General features: G+C 46.2%; 1 protein-coding gene across 3 annotated transcripts in view; it reads left to right on the forward strand.

The window, feature by feature from the left end:
* The first annotated feature begins 1,392 nt into the window (after positions 1 to 1,392).
* fam222aa (family with sequence similarity 222 member Aa) overlaps positions 1,393 to 17,990 on the forward strand; it is a 53,817-nt gene continuing 37,219 nt past the window's right edge. The window contains exons 1-2 of one of the 3 annotated variants that reach the window (XM_015972625.3): positions 1,393 to 1,709; positions 2,123 to 2,317. The gene's annotated coding sequence lies outside the window, so the exon portion shown is untranslated. The remainder of the gene's footprint in view (positions 1,710 to 2,122; positions 2,318 to 17,990) is intronic. The other 2 variants (XM_070546105.1, XM_054731747.2) reach the window with 2 other exon arrangements.

Here is a 17,990-nt window from a genome sequence, read left to right on the forward strand (position 1 = left end):
CATAAATAATTCATTGTTTTTATGTGCCCTCATGCTGCCTTGGGGATTGGGACAGCTGAGTGTTTTCACAGCGTATTTGAGTCCAATCTTCTGCGTGTTGGGCGTACTCTAATCAAACCACAGTAAACATGCCTTGAATGTTTGTTGAGTCATCTGCTTATCAGCTAATCATACGGCTTATTTGCCTGCCTCGGTGGTGCACGGCACAGCTCGGGTTTGGTGTTTTTCAATTATTTGTTCGTCTGTTTGATTGACTGCAGCGAGCTGCAGGTGATGTGACTGAATTCTTGCTATGGAGGTCTACGGTGGCAGTAAAAGGGATGAGTGATTAAAGCTAGTGCATCTAAATGGACCGAGTGAGTCTGGAGTCCCTCTGTTGTAGGAAATCCCCCTCCTCAGAAGGACACGTGCACTACTTTGGCACTTTTTCACGTAGGTGCGAGACCTCCTGAAAGGCCCGGTGTGTACATACAGCACGTGGCTGTTTTTCTTTGTGAGCTAGCATGAAAGTGCAAGTCATAGAGAAAATTTCAAAGGCAAAAGCCAGGACAGCGACACAGAGCTGCCAGGGATTGGTGAGCAATCAGATAGGGCAGAATTGATGACCTGGCTCAGGATGGATTTCTTGGAGCGGGCTGCCAGACCGAGGTAATACTTTCAGGCTCTTATCAGCACTGGCATAAGCTGAGTGCTGCATCGCCCACTTCCCAGCGTCAGCTTATTATGAGTCCATGATGTGCGATTGCTTGTACTGCCTTTGTGTGTCCTGGGGTTTGAGGGTGCTGCAGACCAAGGAGAACAACACAGAGGGCTGTAGTCACAGAGAACGGCTCACTTTCCCACTGCTGCAGTGACATTTTGCAAAGAAAAACGAAAAAAAGATGTTTTGCAAGGTTTCCTGTCATTTGTGAAAGTTGGAAGTGTCGTTGATGGAGCAGAAGTAGTTCATTCCCTTGTTCTTCGAGATATTTTAATGCAACATTTTTCTGTTTGGATAGACACTTCAGGTCTAATAAGACTATTTAAGTTAAGATTCTGCTAAAAGTCTTTGATGTCTGCAGGTCCTCACCCCCTGCCTTCCACCAGAGGATGGAGCCTTTAACCTTCGACCAGTCTGCTGGAATAAAAACAGCTAATGTGATGGTTAAAAGAGTGATTAAAGATCTCAATCTGCATCCTGTCATGGCAATTTATATCAAACCCCTTTTTTCCCCTCTGAATAAACAACGTGGTTTCAGACGCTTAGACGCCGAGCATCTCTATGGTAACAGCCTTCAATTACCGATGATTGGCCAACCCGTGGGAATATTTCTATTTCCTCAGCGCGCTGATTGGTCGGTGGGCGGTCTGAGCAGGCTGACAGTCTGCAGCGTTCCGGGTTATTGTCAGTCTCGGCAACTCGGTGGAAGGGAAGGACCGCGTCCCGGAGCTACCCGAAGCTGCCCGAAGCTGCTGGCTCTTTATTCTGTCGGAATTACTTCCTATTTTGGTTTTTAGACCAAAAAGAGGCAGTTTGAGCGTCGCTAGTGAGGTTACTCTCCCACCTCACGTGGAAATTGGAGTCTGAATCGGGAGGAAAACCCATCCGAGAGAGAGGCACGGAGAAAGTGACGGACGGAGCAGAGCCTGCTCTCCGGGATTTTACGTCGCATCGTGTCGGTTCAGGATACTCCGGGCAGCCATCGGGCCCTGCTTTGATGTCTTTCAGGGTATATTAACACAATATTGCCTAAATACTATTTTCTAACCTTTGCATGGAACATTTCACATCAAACCGTCTGTAAGGGAGCAGGCGGACCCGTGCGTAATAGCGGGGATTTTGGAATACTGCGTTGCCGTTAAATCACCGAGTCTTTCGAGGAGAAAAAAGAGTTTTATTCAATTTTTATTTCTTATAGTTAAGAGAACAGATTAAGACGGACCTCTTGTGTTGATTCGGAAGCTGAACGTTTTAAACCAGAAGTGCACTTAAGTGCGCAATCCTTCCGAGGACGCTTCTGAAACTGCCGAGCTGCGCGTCTGCCCCCGAGAATAAATTGGCAACCGAGTCGAGAGGAGAAAAAAGGCAAAGCTTATTAAGTTTGCATGCTGAAGGCAAGCGTGTGGAATCTATAATTTCCAGGGTTGCTGGTGTTTCTGCATACCTTCCGAGGACGAGGATAAACTTCATCAACATTCGAAATCGAGAAACCGCAGCTGGATTTGAGCGGAGCAGAATGAATCTTTTCTAATTTGGTCCACAGAAGAATGAGGCAGATTCATCACTGAACGCAACGATCTGCATGGAGTTCTAGTCTGCACTAAGGAGCAATTTATGGTAAATATCCTTCACTTCTTCTCAGCCTCAAGTCTTCTAGATCCCAAATGTTTTGGGCTTGTCTGTTATCATGAGCCTGATGATACTGACAGGATGAAACAACTCCAGAAATTAATGAATGTTGGGCTTATTTTTTCCCTCTGGACGCAACTCGCATAACGTTCTCTCTGATTTAGACTCTTTGTTTCCATGCGTGACCCACAATAAACGCAGTGTTGTAAAAATCGACTTGTTGGAGAGCCGCAGCCGAATAGCTCCAGGAACTGCTTTGATGTGTAATATTGGGCTTTACAAGTAAGGGTAGCAATTAGGAGTGCTGTCGAGGGCGATGCACTGCGGGCGTCTCATGTGTGGCGCTGGAACGACTGCGGCTTTGAGCAAAAGGTGCGATTTTTTTTTTTCATCCACTCGCCCCCGTGCGTCACTGCGCGCGGAGGGTAACTCCAGTGTCTGCTGCAATTAGCGATGTTCACCCCGGAGTGTCGATGCAATATAATCTTTTTTTATAGTGTGCCTATATAGTGTGACAGGCTTTTATCGAGGAACTCATAAATTTGACGGAGATGTGTGCGCAGCGCTGTAAAACTTTTCACTTGATGCTCGCCCACACGGAGGATGATGATGGTGCTCTGTGGATTTGTCACTGCCCTGCAGATTATTGCAGACGTGTCCTCTGCAGGGCTCCATAAGGACGGATGATCATGCATACATGAAATGCGCGGATCCCTTGAATGTATGGCTGTGAGCTAATAAAACTCAGGGCTGTTTGAACTTTGGAGCCTCGTGGGTTGCTGAGGTTGCTTTGCAATATTTAGCCTCATTGCTCACACTGCACCGAGACCAAGCTTCACATTATGCTGACTGCGCCGGTGGAAAAATAAAAAAAAATAAAAAAAGAAGCTGCAGACGGTGTGTTTTATCATTGGACTACAAGCATCCTCAAAATTGATCCTCCTGTCTGGCTCCAGTCATTCTCTGTCTCGCAGCCCTGCAGATAGGCGGCTCTCTGAATGTAATATGGGCCCCTACAGCAGGGCCGGCGCCCCCGCAGTCAGGGCACCTGCCATAGAGCCTTCCTGGCTGTATTGAATAAAACATCCAGTGATGTATGAGACAGGAGCTGCACCCGAGGGGACAGAACTGCCTCATTTACTTCCTCCACTCTGCGCCTATGACCTGCTGAGCAAATTGTGCTCATATTAGCTCTGTGGCTGCTCCTCACCTAAACAAATAGTCTCTCCAGCATAATGCTTGCCTTAACTCAACATGATGGTTGGAGAAAAAAAAAGAAGAGGAAAGAATGGCAGGAAAAAAATCTGTAATATGTGGGTCACTGAATTACCTTTTTGGAGTTTGTTTTTGCCTCTTTTTTTTTTTTTGGTTTTCTGTTAGATCTTTTCTTATAGCAGTGGACTCTCAAATGTCCCGCTGCAGGCTTAAAGCTGCACACCTTCTCTTGTTATTCATTTTTTGGTGCTTTTACCTCGTTCTTTCCTCTCCCATCTAAATGCAATCACAGCAGCCTTTCCTTTGCTTGCTGATGGAATCAAAAGCATCTAAATTAGTTAAGTAAAGTCTAATCTGTTGTACTCATTAAGCTGCCAACAGTTGGGAGGCGGGGAGAATATTTTAGCCATGCATTAACAAAGTAATATGCTAAGAGAAGGCTTGGCATTTTATCAATGTGCAACTCAAATTGCATATAACTCTTGATTGATCACAATTGGGTTCCTTACTGTATTCTTTTGCTTATTAAAGTGCCTGCTTGATGAGACAAAGTGAGCTGAAGTTGCTGAAGTTTAATTTCCTGTGCTGTGCATTAATCTTCTTTAATTCCTGCACAATTTGACTGTCTCAACACCTTTCCAGAGGTTGTGAAGCTCATTTTGGCACTTAAGGTGACTAAAATAGTAGATAGTGATAGGTGTGTGTGTGTGTGTGTGTGTGTGTGTGTGTGTGTGTGTGTATGTGTGTAATCCTTAGGTTTCTAATCTTGTGTGGACTTTTTTACTTAAAGTACAGCTATTCAGTCACATAAAATACTATTGTTAAGACCAATTTACTTTCTGATGACCATTTTTATAGAAGTATATACCGTAGGTGGGAGAAAAAGCTTCTTTCCCCTTCCTGTAAAAGAAAAGTAAAGACACGATTAGCTGAAATTAGCCAGTATCGCTGAAAACCACAAAGTGTCTTACCTGGAAATATCAGCAGACACCTGAAAGGAACGAGAAAAAGAAAATCCTTTCAAAGCGACGTCAATGGCATCTCATCAGCCACCTGATCAAAGTGTCTCACATCTAGAAAACTCTAGCAACGGTCCTTGTTTTAACACTTTTTAATGTGCAGACAAACAAAAGAGACATGCCCTTTGTTGTGCTTCACAATTTTACATGATTTGATACTCATGCACATCAGTAACCGTGATGCTGCGACAGAGCATGAAAAGAGAAGCATAAAACAAAAGCGTTGCATGCAAATGACTGTAGAGAAGAAAACAAAGCCTTCAGCTAGTCGTTGTGAATAAACGCAGGTGAGAGAGATGTTCCGTCTCCAGCTGAGATGATGGCGTTGACGCGGTTTGACAGGCGGGATTAGCAGGGTTTGTGTGTTTGGAGTTAACGTTTGCAGCACTTTCCGCTCTAAACTGCACCATGTAGCCCTGGACGCATGCATCAAGCGGCACACCATTATTGTGACTATTATAGCACTAAATGATTGATCCTCATTGGCTTTAGCTGCACTGACAGATCCAAATGAACAGCTCTAATCTATTAGCTAAGAGTCCTTGTCATTTAGCAGGTCGCGGGGGGCTGAAGCCTCTCCCGCAGACAATAGGCGAGACAGAGTCCATCACAGGGCTAACTCAAAGAGACGGAGCAGCACATATGGGCAGTTTGGAATCGAGGATATAGCACGCACGTTTTTGGATTGAGGGAGGAATCGGCGGAACCATAATGCTACGACGATTACTCAAACACAGCTAAACTAAAGGCTAGTTTGCAGGTTTACTAACCATGTGTGCTAATCTAATGAAAATGAAAGCCTTCCAAATCCAAAATAATTCAGCTTTATTCTTCAAGCACAGTGTGATTTAATTAGGTTTGCATTGCTGCACAAATACGGATATCACCCAGCTGACTTAGACGCCGCTTCTTGTTTTTAGGAACAGAAGTTTTAGCACCGAAGCTCCATTAAACAAAATACAAATAAAAAATGCTTTCTGCTTCTGTGATTTTTGTTGTTGTTTTGACTGGACTCTGCTCATGAGGCCTGGCCAGATCCTCATCAGGGTTATCTGCAGCCAGTGAGCAGATGACAGACATCAGCATTCCTCCATTCTCCTCCTCCTCTTCCCCTCTCACCTCCCAGTCCACGTCTCGCCGGGTTTCAGGGTTAATGTATAGTCTTCAGTTTGGAAAGGTTAAGGGCGGCCGGTCAGCTCTTCTTCCCAAAATGCTCTCTGCATGTGGAATATCTTAAACAGGAACTGTGAAGTTTATATGAGGTTAATGAGTAGCCTACACACTCGTGCTGCACAGCTTATAGTTTGTTCCATAAGTTAGCCTGAAGTAGGAGATAAGCTGGCTTCTCCCAAACACTTCCTCAAGGGGGAAGAAGGAGAATAAAGCAAATCTGACAAGCTCTCCAACAGCAAATTTGCTCTCCTTAAAAACAATGCCGCTCTTGCTTTCCTCATGGTCACATTGATTTGTTCTGGGTGACAATGCAGGCTGCTGTGAAATCACCCCAGCACCATTGATCTCAAGGAGAAGAGGAGGCGAGGGAATGAGAGGCTGGCGACAGAGCAACATGAGAAAATCCACAGCTTTGCCCTCTTCAACCTTAACCAGTAATAAAACGAAGGCCTTGGCTGCTATCAGATCAGCCCCCGCTGCACTCCTCCAGCCGCGCTGCTGTGGTTTGGTCCGAGCTTTGATTTGTTTTGAAGGCCCGCACATGCAGTTTGATTTGCCATTGTGCCTCGCCATGTTTCACATTATCAGCTGAACTCTTTATTGCTACTGTTTTCCATGCCAGAAGCGAGGCTGTATTTTGTTTTATCTCACACAGGCCTCTGATTAATCTCCCCCTCTATGCTGGTGTACTTTAATCTTGAACGGGAGATATCTGATTCTCCTCGACTATTGAGGAAGATCAAACTTTAATGGAACAAGGAACTGCACATCATGCTAATCTCCATCTCCCCGCATTTTGGTTGACTGCTCTCCCTTGGGCTTTGTAGCTTTCTGCAGAGGCAGGAAATACATCAGACAGATAAGATGTTTTCCCCTTCGTTCATTGGTAATTTATTCCCCGTTGACAATGGCCATCCCACTTTACCTCTCAGCATTTTGATTACCTGATTGATTTTCAGAAACGGTGAAAACAGGAGAAATGGTCCTCTGTTCTTGTTTGACCCAAACTCAGCAGCATCCTTGTGGGTTTCTTCTGAAATGTACCGGTTTGTGTATTTATTGACCAGCAGGGGGAAGGGGGGGGGGGGGTCGTAGCCTTAGGAGAGAGACGTCCGCTGCATGGATGCATCAAGGTTCAACGCTTTTCATTACACCAGTCGTTTCAGGAATTAGCTATTGACTCCTGTTTTGTTCTTTCACTTCCTCCACATCACTAAGTAACGTGCCACATTATGCTGACCGGCATCTGGACTGCCACTGGCGCCGTGCATTTTGTTGCAAATGGATAACGCTTATGGGGTGTCACACCTCCTGCAGACGGCTTGCGTCTGTGACAAAAAGAGGCTATTACCCAATTGTAAGGCCGTTGCTGTAAGGTAATGAAATTTCCACTGACTGGAGAAAACAATGTTGTCTGGTCCGGGGCTGTAATTGCCGAAGCCGCCTCGCCATTTTCCCCGAGTTCAGCGTGAATGCAACACGATTTAATAAAACTGGAGATTTTTATCATTTATTGCCAGGCCTGACAGCCGCGCGTCAGGGAAAGTATGAGCCGGGGCGTGTGCAGATAAGACTCATTCAATTTGCATGTTGAGTTTTAACCGAACAGGAGACCATGTACATGAGAGCTCAGGCGTGTGACCTATAGGGAGACGTTCATGCAGATGCACGAGCCTTGTGCAGGTCAGCTATATTGTTAATATAAAACTGCCATTTCCTCCTTCCTAATGGAAGAATATCTTGGAATTTCCCTCATTTTCTCCCCCTGTTATTGTTTGTATCGGGATAGGGCTGAAAATCCGTGGGATATTAGGCCTGGAGGGCAGAGAGCTCCTGTGTGCCTGCTTCCACTCACATACAAAAACATAGAAATGTTGACATGAGGACATGTATGGACACACACACACACACACACACACACACACACACACACACACACACACACACACACACACACACACACACACACAGAGTCCTAGCTCTGTTTTATTACCTCCTGCCTGCTGCTGGAATTGCTTTCCTCCCTCGAGTGAGCCAAGCAAAGCCGGCTTTATTGTGTTAACCTATTTGTGTGTCAAGAGCGATTGCAGCGTTCTTTATCTCTGTTTGTATTCGGACGAGGGAGACGGCTGAGGGAGTGAGGAAGAGGGAGAGAGAGTGGCGGATGAAAGACGGGGGGAGGCAGGCAGGTGGGAGGAGTTGGGGTGTAGGGGGGTGACTGTACAGGAGCCAGGCGAGCCACAGGAGTTTTAGACGGATCGTCGCCGGTCACCTCACTCCCCTCTGGAGGATAACAACTGGTTGCTTAGCAATGACCCGCCCCCTCCTGCTTCTAGACTTGCATCCTCAATACCCCCCCCCCCCCCCACACACACACACACACACCTTCAACTATTTCACAAGTAATTAAAACATGCTGCTTTTGTTATTTTGCATTTCAGGTTTGGGTATGAGCTGATGCAGTCGTGCTTACCAGCTTTTTACTCATGCTGAAGTGTGTGTGTGTGTGTGTGTGTGTGTGTGTGTGTGTGTGTGTGTGTCTGCATGTATTTATATGTGCCTTGTTGGTGGAGTTTGACCAGGATTATGACTAGACCAGAGCTATATTTCCTGCCAGATAGCTGCAGCTGTACGACCTTTGACCTTTGTAATGCTGCAGTGGCAACATTGCACTCAAACTCAAACAAACACCCGCGGCTGCGTATTCATGCATTTTTTTTTCTTATTTCATGGGCACCCAGAGGCCTGTGAGCGCTGCTTTTGGTGAGCTCTTAGGTTTATTAACATTTTTATTGAGTTGAACAAATTGCTGACCTTTTGTGGCATAATGAATAGCCCAGCTCGCCCAGGACAAATCTGTGGCTTCATTCCAAGCTGTTAGACTCATGATTTGTTTATTCAGCAGGTGGATGTATTTAATACTGTTGAGTGTTTTCTTAATTTCATTTGTTGCTGTTTTTTTTACATTTAGACTTTATTTCTGTGTGAAATTCTGCGTTGTTTCTTCTTTTTCTATTTTAAGTTGGAAAATTCTGTTTTAAAAAGGAAAAGTTTCGTTAATTTCACTGCTCAGACAATAAACCCGTTTCTGCCTTTCAACATCAGTTTGCCTTCATTTTTAATGAAAAAGCAAAAGATTCAGCTGCAATTTCTAGGAAAATTCATGTTAAACGTTTCCTCTGATGTGATCTAAATTCATTTGTACAGTCCAAGTGATAAAAGTTGGTGGAGCACACTGTGGAGTAGACCATTTGCAATTCAAGGAATGTTAAAAAATAAAAATGAGCAAAGCTTATTTAAAGAACGTGAGCCGTGTCTGATATTAGCCCATCTGTGCTCATCCCTCCTCCTCCCAGCTCATGCACCGCTACTAAAATTGACAGCTTTGCACGTCCTCGGAACTTCATACGAATAAAATAAACACCCCCCCCCCTCCCCTCCCTCCCCCACTTTAGCGGCATGCTTCTGTGCTTGCATCTATAGGAACAGCTGTCCAGCTGTCACGGCAGCCAACTAGTCAGACGCTCTCCAAGGCAACATCTGCAGAGACTGAGCACACAAGGGCAGTCCACAGTCCTCCGCTCCTCCCCAAAGACTGTGGAAGTGTGTCAGGCCTCATTTACCACTGACCACATCAACCGTATCGCTGGCTTGTGATTGAGCGTTATCTACTCCTTTTCCTACTTTAATAAGCTCCGCCAGGCGTCAAACTGCCTGTCACCTTGTCATGGCGGTTTCTTAAAGTAAAATAAAATAAAAAACATCCATTACTGCATTCATTAATCCTTTATTAGTCATCTGCCTATGCCTGGATGTGCGCACATGTGTGTGAGTGCACGCGTGTGTAAACAAAATCCCGGCAAGCAAGGTGCAATGGCCTGGAACTGACGAGGACCCACTGGGAGAGTCTCTCCTTGATGTAGCTCCCCCTCCCTCGCATCCGTCCCCCTCCTGGCAGCGACTGGAGTGTTGGTGCGGCGGGAGGGGGAGTTGGGGGTAACACAGCCATGCGAGTGGGGAGATGAACAGAGCTGCGGTCCCCCTCTGTCAGCCACAAACTAGGATCAGGGAGATCACATGGGACTCTCTCCTGGGAAAGAGCAAAGGGAAGAAGTGGAGGGAAAGCAGCTGTTTAGTGTTTTTCTCTCGCTTCCTCCTCGGCGGCTCGCTCGTGTTTTTCCCCGCTCTGTCATCTTCTCCGCGGCTGTCATTAGCTTCTGTCATGCATTTTTTAAAGACACTTTTAGTGGCAGTGTTTTTTGTCTTCGTTTGTTAGCGGTGGAGAAATTAGACAGATGTTAGGGGACGAGAAAAGGAAATGACATGTTACAAAGTCCTCGAAGCAAAGCGCGACACGGTGGATGTTACCATCAGACCCCTGAGCGTCCCATCATCACACTCATCTGACAGGATTCCCTTTTTAATTTGTGGAAATGTTTTGCATAAACATCCATCAATTAATTCATTTTCTAACCCTTGGTGCCTAACTCCAGTGGGTCCTTTTGGGTGAGAGGTGTCTAAGTCTGCCGTAAAACCACACACGCGTCCAGGGACAATTTCCAACGATTGTCATGCATGTTTTTGGTTTTTTAGGGGAAGTTGGAGAAAACCCACACATGCACAGGAAAAAAAACATGCAAACTCCAGGGCAGAAGGATCCAGCGGGGAATCAAACCCAGGATCTTCTTGCTGCGAAGCAACAGGGCCCCCGACCGTGTCACCGTGCAGCCCTGAGCAAACGAATGTGTGATTAAAACTTCCACTCTGAGAGTGTTGCAATCATTCTTCAGCCTTCTGTGGATGTTTTTATGAACTATTGAAGGATTTGATTTCTTCATCACTCCTCTTGATAACCAAGGGCCTCTCAGGCATACCGTGCCTCTCCCCACAGACAGCTGCAGAGTCATCCAGGCTGTGGGCGAAGTTTGATGGATCCTGTTTACTGGAGCTGAGAGAATGGCTGGGTATCTCCAATTAAGTGTCCTAAAGTGTGTCTTTTAGTCAGCTCTCCATTATGTTCTCTCATCTCTAGTGGCAGCAGTGTGCTGCCAGTTGTAACGGGGAGTGGAAGACATTTGGCGATTACACATCCTGTCATGATGGAGAAGTGAAGCCTGAAAGTTGACGCTAAACCAGATTCCATATGGCTGTGGTGAAATCTCTGCACACTCAGTTACTTTCAAAACCCCGTCCCGATGACGGAGAACTCGCCTGCTCATGACTTATCGTTTTATCATTTAAATGTACCCCATTGACGCTCGCCGCCTTGATTGACGGCCGGGCTGCAAAGCTACAGCCAGTTGGTAACTGTGACAATGGTCTCTCCTCTTTGCCTTGTTTTCACACCTTTTCTGCTGTCACAAACCTCGCTGATTGCTTCTTTGCCAAGACGGCCTCCTATTAATCTTTTAAATAAGGGCCGCCGCCCAGCAGCATTGTTTGCTCAGAACCAAAAAGAGCCCGTGAGACCAAAGTGAATAGGAAAAAAGGGGGACAGCCGAGGTTGAATCTGGCTCATTGTGGCAGGAAAGCCAAGCCTCTTTAGCACCACCAATATTAGAAATGTAATAGCTGCTGTGGAGATGGATGGTGCTGAGGTCTTAATATTGCTAGCACTCTCCGGACGCACCTGATAGCTCTGTGGACTCTGTTGTCCTCTTAGCTTTGCACTCCAGGTGCATTTTCTGCTTTTATCAGTATTGTGGCACTCTGAATAAAAGCCCCCGTGTTTATGACAGTTTTCCTTCTCCGTGCACTTATTGATCCTCTTCAGCGTGGTCGGAACAGGCTTTATTTTCCTCACTTCGGGTTTCAAATAGCAAAACAGCAGCATATTCCAAAACGGCGACGCGTCGGGGCATTGTGATGTGACCTGGAGAAGGCATTGTAACATTTTTGTCTTCAGCTGACAGTTAGCTAAAAGAATGCACAAAGCTGAAATTATTTCTGTCCTGGGCATGTATTGTTCCTACAACCCTCTCCAAAATACCCGTCACAGCTCGGTCTAGAAAAGCCGTCTTCTGCTCTGATTTCATCAACTTGGCTTTTGTGTTTAATTACATGTGATTTGTGGTAGGAAGTCTTTTTGCTGGTCTCTGTACTTTCTTGTCAAGTGGTTGTTAAAGGAGAATAGCTGCAAGGCTTCTGACACCCTCTGCTTTGTAATGAGTGCCTTCCTGTGGAAAATAGCCCCATAAACTATGCCTCTCTGGGATGAGGAACATGTGGCAGCAGTATTTAGCATCTCGGTCACAGGAATGTTTGCTCCATACAAGAATACGGAAGTTTTGGGATCACTGCATGCCGTTCCGGTGTCTTTGTCTCCTCTGGCCATGGAAACCCAGTGAGGCAGGGCAAACTAGATGACTAATTGACTGCTAGGTCAGAGGCATATGATAGCAACACTGCTGGTCAATGGAAATGGATATACTTTCCCCTAGCCTAGAGCGAGCTGCGACTGCTTTGTGATCATCTGTGTGGTCACAGACCGGTGCACGTGCGCACACATGAGCGAGTGAGCATGCAGCTTTTCATCGCCGTTAACTGTCTGCTGCTTTTCAATATTTGAAATCGCTCCAAAACGCAACACATGGGGAAAAAAAAGTCAAATTTCAGTGTTTCAGGTTTTAGTTTTCGTTTGAATAGTTGAAGTTTTTAATTTTGTGCATCAATAACGGTGTTTTCATTTAGATGCCGGTTTCAGCTTCAGTGTTTTTATAAAAATGGTCATGGTCTGGCTGGGTAGTTTTATTGTTCCCACGGTGATGTTTTCAGTACGATGTGTGCAGAACGAATGAAGTCTGGTTCTTCAAAAGTATCTTTTATCTGAAAATGCAAATGCATGTTTACCAGGGCGTCTTTTTGTGCGGGTTTGCAGGTTAAACACAAACACTTCTGACCCAGATTCACTCCCCACACCCACTCCAACTGCACCCCTCTGTAGCCAGCTTCCACACCTCAGCCACAGGCATCCTTCTTCTCTTCGCCCGACATCTGAGAAAGATTCTCTCGGTTGCTCGGCTTTCAAAGTGCTCACATAGCTTGACTGTGTCAAAGCATGCCCCCTGACTCCCGCCTCCCTGACCCCTCCCTCCTGGAGACAGCACTCTTGACCTGCTGCCCCATTGTTTCCAGCAGGGATGGATGGGGAGCCGCCTCTGCCAGCACAATCCTTCACTCAATACCCGCTCCATCTGTTGACTGCATGACTCTGGCTTACAAGCAGGGATTTTGCTCCGTCTGTGCAGAGTGTGAAAGGAGTTATCTCAGGGGGCTTCCTGAATGGGGCATTAAAAAGGGTGTTGTGATGCCTCATGCACCCCACCCTCCACCCATCATCAGCCTAGCACAGCCGGCTGGGTGTGTGCAGGATGAGAGGCCTCTATTGTGCTTGTTCACAGGCCCCCAGGCAACAGGGTCACCTTGTCCCCAAACAAACGCTGCCCTCTCTGGAATTGTTGGCACTTTGTGTCTGTGTTTGCAAATGTGTGTGCGCGCCTGCGTGTTAGAGGGGGAGCGGGTGTTTGAGAATAAGAATGCATCATCAGGACGAGGGCAGAGGCCTTGGCTGTGAGGACATTTATCTAACATCACTGCCTTTCACATCAGGACCTATTCAGAGCACCGCGTTTGTGCAGGAGTTCAAAGTGCATCCCAGATAGTGAGTCTCCTGGCCGTGTTCCAGGTCAAACTTCTCTCACAGAGCCACAAAAGTCGTTATCGTTTGTTCTGCAAATGTAAAAAAAAATCTGTTTGCTCGCTTGCGGATTTGTTTCTGTCTGATTTCAGCTACTGCTGCTGGTCTGTTCTGTGGTTTGACCTCTTTAGTGGGTCTACGTGAGCAAAAACTAAATACGCAGCTGTTTAGACAGCTGGTTCACCTTTCACTAATTATATGCAACTTCATTACGGCGTGTGTTTGTGCTGAGATCCTCCGATTACGTGTGTAGAGAGAAACTTCTCTTCTAACTTTGTATAAACCATTTTCTTACAGAGAGTGCACTTTTCGCGCTGTTTAATTACAGGAAGTTGTTCAAATTCATCTTGTCTAGATTTAAAACCCCTAATGAGAGGGTCCAATCTTGCCAGGAGCTTAGTTCTGACGCGAAAAACCATCACTGGTTTCCTGTTCCTTCCCGTTTATCACAGTCGCAGCCAGAGCTTCATTACCAGAGCCTGAAGCGGATCAGATGTCGCAGGATGTCCTCAACAACCGGCCCTCGACATTAAGATGATTAAGTGGCAGAATCACTCTTCTCGTGTCCGCTGCACACGTGTCTCCACCTTTTTCCTCAAAGTGAAGAAACACAAAGTGGGCACGAGACAGAGACGCCAGGTTTGGGCTCAGAGCGGATGAGACGTCGCTGGAGGAGGAGGAGGGGTGCCGAGTGGAATGAGCGGCGGTAGAAAACTGCGGTGACAGCAGAATGAATAAATTGAAAAATTCTCTCATTGTAAATTGTCTATCGCTCGTGACAAACGATCTGATAGGCGAGCAGCCCGGGTTTCCGACGCATCCGTCCCAATAGAGCTGTGAATAACTGGTCTATCTCCACACTGCTTAGCACTGGCCCCGCGCTTAATAATTCATACAGTGTGAAATATTTTCCCCGATACAGATATGCCAAAGAGCTGCCGCCAGCAGGCAGGGGCGCTGAGGAAGGTGTCCCTGTGGTGCTAATTTTGGGGGACGGTGACGTGCACAGATTTCTAAGGGGCTTCCAGTTTAGCCAGTGGAGATGCCTCTGACACATTTGCTTTGTCCGTCGTTGGAAGAGGCCGAACCGGAGACACGGAGAGCGAGAGATGACATTTAACCAAGAGGAGAAACACGTTCCCATTGGAGCAGGCTGAACACGTTCATCAGAGACTGCTGGGACAAAGCGATGCTGTAAACCAGCTAAGTAGGTTTTGCTGTTTGCCCCGGTGAGTGTTTCACTGGACACCAGCGGCAGCAGGTGGACACCTGGTTCCTGTCTCCCATTTCCATTAAGTGACCCCTTCAGGAGTTCAGCAGCACAAAATCACCTCTCTATGACCTCACTGCCCGCCTCATTCAGAGCTCGCCGCAGCCAGAGCCACAGAGGTAGATGTGTGCTTGACTGGGATCGTGCCATGTTGCCACGTGGGGGTTTGTATGACCCGTTCTGCAGCTCAGACTTGTACAAACTGGGTTTTTATGGTGCACATGCAGGCCCTGATACCAATTATGCAAACTATTAAAAATTTAAGGAGGACAGTCTTTTATAATTTAATCCTAAAGTAATAGATTCTATTAAAAATGCATGAGAGGAGCTTTATAGATGGAGCTAGAATTAGTGTCTATCAAAGACTCCAGTCAAGGATGCAGAGGGGGACCGGGTGGCAGGAGTGGCAGTGCTGCCTCATTATTCAAATGGGATATGATTAGCATAGAGCTAGAGTCCCTCAGAACTGAGACACAGCTCGCTGGCCACTGTGATTACAAACAGGACACTCCTCTGAGAGAGAGAGATCTCCCCTTTACTGGTAAAATGAAACCTAGTTTGGATTCCTCCTCCAACGTTCACAAATAGGATTTGAAGTGACACGCGGCTTGTTGTGGTTTAAAGCGCTCCATCGCTGAAATGCTCGCTATCGTCTTGGGTTTCTTGTCCCCGTTGTTTGGCTTGAGGTTGTTTCTTGTCCTCACTGAGAGCATGTAGAAGGTGTTCAAGCATGAAAACAGGAAGCCTGTTGTAACTTAATGGCTTTGGCTGCAAGTGAGAGGGAGACTTTTCACGGGCCTCAATTTCCTCCACGCGCCTCGTGAACAGGTTCCAATTTCCACCATTTTTTAAAAATCAAAGCCACCTTTTAACATTTCACAGGATGAAGCATCTATTTTTCCACTTCCGCGGAGTGCAGATTGCGTTGGATCACTTTGTTGTGTGATTTCCTTCGCTCACTACAGGTTGGGAAGTGCAGTGATGCAGATACCATGAGCAACTCAAAGAAGAGCTCTTGGTTATTAATGTGGTGCAAGAAGTGGATTTAAAAGCCAATAAAAATTGGAATCCTCGTGAAGCTTATATGGATTTCAAGTTTAGCCTCAGAGATAAATTTCCTGCCTTTTTGATGTAATGGTTGCCTGTTTATGGAATAAATCTCCATGGAAAGGTCAAGTGGAGAAGCTCTGGTGTTTGAAGTGCTTATCCCATGGAGGAGTGCCAGAAATGTGACACCTCCTTATGAGTGGGCGGTGGCGGGCAGATTAGTGATGGACAGGGTGGCCCAGGGGAATGATTTGGGGAGATTCAGCTCTAAATACTTTGCGTATTTCAGAAAGGGAGAAACTATAAGCTGCAGACCCCCCCCCCCCCCCCTCAAAAAAACAAACAACAACAACAAAAAGACAGAAAGGAGGTCACATCTGGAGCCAGAGAAAACCAGAAGTTCTCATATGAACCCCCGTGTCCAGACTGGAAGTTCCCAGTTGCTCTCATCCCTCTGCAGTCTAATCTAATCTGGACGGGGTGGCTGTAAACAGCATCTGTGCTCAGAGCTGAAATAGGGCTTTCTCTCCACCTAATCCTCTATCCAGGGATCACTCTGTAGGGTGAAGACAATTACCAGCCTGCTTTCTCATGCTAATGGAATCTCTAACTAGATCTTACAGAAAGAGGAGAAAATAGACCGAGGAGGAGGAGGAGAAGCTGGGACAATGGCGCAGAAAGATGACCCAACTAAAATGGGTTTTTAGATTACCATTTAATTATTGATAGTCAGGCGGTTGTACGGCCTAAGGTCGGGATTTGGAGAGCTTTTTCTAAGAAAAGAGAGGGATTATGAAGTTATTTTGTTGTGTGCTGGGGTTGAGAAATCTGCTGAGACAAGACTGATGTCACCAACATATCAGCAGCTGTGTGCCAGGTAGCCTGCCTTTCACCCTTTTATGACCTGCCTCCAGCAAGGTGTCTGGAGTGGTTTTAAATTGCATTAATATGCAGAAATTTATAGATTGCCTCCCTTGGCATTTCTGCAGGGAGGGGTAGAGAGTATTACAGTCCCCATCTGCACTAATTACTAGGTCTTGGCAGTGTTACCTGTCTCTTGTGAAGGACAAACCACGGCACAGAGTAATAGCACACATGTAGCAGAAGTAGCTCATCTGCTCGAGAAGAAACACATCTCAGAGGGCTTCTGACTTTATTTCTGAAGCCTTGACTCCAATAAAAAAGCTTCTGCAAGCAAACATGACTTATCTCAAGTTGATTTAAGTGATAGTTGCATGCAGAATGTTGTAGCCAAACTGGCTGCTTCTGGCATGTCAGAAATGGAGCTTTGGGGTAAATCTAACAGATGCACTTAACTGGTCTTGAAGCTTTGAAACTTGAAAAAGAAAGCAAGCGTTTGGTTTATCAAATGAGCCACATGAGGAGAAATGTATCCAAAATCTTTGAAAAGAAGGAGATAATCGTTCTGCACATATATGCTGTGATCCTCGCGATGACCTCACCTCAATCATTTCTGTGCAGCGGTCAGGCGCACTGATAAGGTGAGCCTTTATCTGGTTGCTTTTAGCATTTTAAATCATTACAGCCCCTTAAGCGCTGATGCGTACGCTTTAGCTGTTTAAACAGCACACAGATGAGGGCTTTAACTCTTAGTTTGCACTACAGGTAGCTCCCTGTCTGCCAGGTTGACAGTTTTCAGCCGCAAATCTGCATTGGGTAATTCTTCAGCCTGCTGTGGGTTTCTCAGGTTTCTGCATTTGTCTGTCATCCTGTCAGAGAGACTTCTTGGATCAGTGCTGCACAAACATTTGCTTATGTTTGTGCCATCTGCGCCTCTAGCCAGCAGGTGATTACCAACCGCAGGCTTACCTCCCACTCTGTCCAACTGGATTCCCTATGCTCGTGTGGTCAGGGCCAGCTTCTGGAGGGAGAAGGATGGCAACAGCTGGACTTAAAGGAAGAGTCTGCAGAGTCGTGGTGGCAGAAATGACAGACAGGAGAAAACGTGCACAGGATAATGCCTGTTACCCTTCTCAAAAAACTTTGCCGTGAGCGCTCGTGTCCCCTTCACTTTTTTCCCCCCCTTAATATTCAAGCAGAGCAAAACCAGCTATGTCACACTTGAGATGTATCAAACGAGATCAGTGTCACCATCTCATTGGAGAACTGTTTGATTGCCTCGTGGGCCTCACAAACACAAGTGTTATGCATGACTGACTATTGGATCTGTGACATCCTCCAGTGAAAGACAGCAGAGATGTCCTCTGTACCATCTCAGGC

Source organism: Nothobranchius furzeri, chromosome 17, assembly GCF_043380555.1.
Source record: "Nothobranchius furzeri strain GRZ-AD chromosome 17, NfurGRZ-RIMD1, whole genome shotgun sequence".
In the NCBI taxonomy this organism is placed as follows: Eukaryota; Metazoa; Chordata; class Actinopteri; order Cyprinodontiformes; family Nothobranchiidae; genus Nothobranchius; species Nothobranchius furzeri.